A 3,022-nucleotide genomic window follows, 5' to 3' on the forward strand; every position below is an offset into this window, starting at 1 on the left:
TACATAGCAGCTGTAGAAAAACACTATATGTGTGTGTATATATAAGTGCTGAAAGTGATATACATATATATACATATTCATATATAGTGACCACATCATTTTCACTTATAAAAGTTTCTTACAAAGCCCCTTTTCAAGCTTGGCAAGGATTTGATTCCCCATTGATAATTATTAAAGTAAATAAAACTTAGTTTTGTTCTATATGCATATTTGTCATTTATTTTTGCATAGGAAACCCATCAAAACCACCAAAAGTATTTTGGTATTTCAACTAGAAATACAGAACTACTTTAGTTATGTGGTGTTTTCCCCTGAGTATCAATATTAAGTTGCTTAAGATACTTTTTGTTTTTTAAACATTTCCCCCTAGTAAAAATTCCACCTAAAAACGTTCAACAGATTCTCATTAGTTCCAGTGATCAAGTGAGTTTTGGAACAATACACTTTATCTCACCTAATTCTGGTGCTACAGCTACTTTTTCCTAGCAGAAAGGGAGAGGGAGTGAGATTAATTTATAGTTTTCACCTGAATCTTTCTGGTATTTCCATTTGGTTATCCATTGCAATATACAACAACTTCTGCTTTTACTGACCTAAAAATGGAATAGACATGCTATATTGGCATTTTTACTCCCACAAGCTTCTGCAAAACAGTGTGGAGTTCAAGTGCATATTGTGCACAATACAGTTTCCCAGAGGAACAGACTTTCTTCATTGTTAGACAAGTGAAAGAACTGGAGTCCTTCATTCATCATATAAGGCTAGAATGAAATGCACAATGATTACTTGCAGCGAAAAAGAACATAATATAAACTTTACCAACTGCACACAGGTTGTGAAAATAGTTTCAGAGATGCTACTGATCTATGTGTAAATGAAAATATAAATAAGGTAAGAAAAAACATCTCACAAGACTTTAATTGTGACAATTATGTTCACCATATAATAGCTACTACATTTCAGCATTTTAATTGGGTCATTTAAAATGTCATGGCTTGAAACCTCACATTCTCCATCAGAATTGGCCTTAGATATTTAATTAATGCAATCATTCACTACCAGCATAAAAAAAAGTCTCCTATATTGTTTCTTTGGCACCAACAAGGCACTAGATGCTTTTTGGTCAAATATCACAGTAATGTAATATGAAATAAAAATGATACAGAATGCAATAAGCAAGTCCACAATAACTGAACACTATAAAGACAGTACATATATACTTACATCCATATATAATATAAATTCCACTTACATACTTTTAAAAGCAGTTTAAAACAGCATATACACTCACCCAGTGCATATAATGAACTGTATTTACACAGGACCTCCTTTTGAAGAGGCAGACTTTTGAAAGAGTACACACATTTATGGGTGGAGATGTGCTCCTTGACGAGTAGCAAGGAACAAATGTATGCAAGGCAAGCCAGCTGAAGAGCAGGGAAATTACTGGGACAAGCATTTATTCATATTTAGTTCCCATGGTTTGCTTCACAGGAGCTACAACCTTCATCTCAGCCCTCGGGTGGGACGAGTAAGTAGAGGAGGGATGCAGGCTAGCACTAATGACAAAAATAATTTCTACACTACGAACCACTACACAAAATCATTTTTGTTCAGTAAAAATGTGCCTGTGTGTTTGCATAAGGTCATGTGCAACTAGCTATACAGTACAACTTACTTTTCTGAGAAAAGCCATAGTAGAGTCCTCCAGCACCGTGGGATGCTCTGCTTGTGCTTCCCCTCTGCAAATGGGCTCCCTGGCTGTGCAGCATCAGCACTACAAGTTCTCTGCTCTTGAACTGTTCAGCATTCAAATGTCTGTTCAGGCAACTCTGGCTAAATTTTTCTACCAGGAGAAATAACTCAGCAAAATTCTTCCAGGTCATCTGAATGCGTAAGCATCCAGAAAGAATGAGAGAGAGAATTCTACTCTAAAGACTTAATTTTCTGAATTAGAAATTCAAGTGCCATGAGAATATTTTAATTTTAACTCTTCAACGATACATTTGTGAGAGATTTGTTAGAATTGTCTAGTTATATGATGCAATATAAGTCTCTTTAGAAAATTGTAAGCAAAAGTGTCACATTAATATAAAATGTGCAATGATAGTAAACATATCTGAAATAGGCCAACAACTGTACTGCTGAAAAGTAGGCCTGCAATATCTGATGGCACTTTAAAGCAGGAAGAAGGGGAAAAAACAAAGAAGAGAAAACAACAAAGAAAGGTCTTTGGATGCTGACTTATGAAGGTATAAAGTCTTTTGTGCAAAATAAACTACAGTATAAAATTTTCTGGATATGCCTCCAGAGAACTCCAGCAAATAGGTTTGTGAAGTAGTGTAATGGTGAAGGCAAGACAGCCCTTCTGAACTCACTACTTCAGATCCCTTATGATTTTTGTGGTCACTGAGACTCTACAGTCATGAAGCAGTCTCTCTCCTTTTGTTATGTTTACACAAAGCCTAATTCTGCTCATTCACAGCTCTTCCCTCCCTGACTACCCTGCAGTTGTCCTCCATCCACAGAAACTAACAGTGAAAAAAGACCTTCTGCAACCCTACTTATGTGAGTAAAGTTTACCTCAGTTACATGTTGCACTGAAACATGTTAACACTGAGGCTTGGAATTGCAGCCATTTGGCCTCCTCAGCATTAAAAAATTGTCTGCACATCGTTTGCCATGGGAAAAAAGTCAATATTATTTTTCCTTTCTTCCTTTATTTAAAAATAGAATGTGAAGGTTCCGATCACAGGCTAACATTTATTATTTATATGCATAAGGAAATAACTGTAGCCAACCAGAAATTATTGTTCAACCATATGAATGCTTTGTTTAGGATTTTATAGGTTTTTTTATTAATCTCAATGATGAAAATTCTTGTGACCAGCCTGTGAATTTATCATATTTATCCATACAATTCACAAGGCCTTATTTATCATCTTTGTTGCTTATGCATTATACATATTCACAAGATACTAACATGATAAAAAAGGATGAGGAAATTTATACATGCCTGTCC

This window comes from Gavialis gangeticus, unplaced genomic scaffold (genome assembly GCF_001723915.1).
Source record: "Gavialis gangeticus isolate Ggan-Ray unplaced genomic scaffold, GavGan_comp1, whole genome shotgun sequence".
Classification (NCBI taxonomy): domain Eukaryota; kingdom Metazoa; phylum Chordata; order Crocodylia; family Gavialidae; genus Gavialis; species Gavialis gangeticus.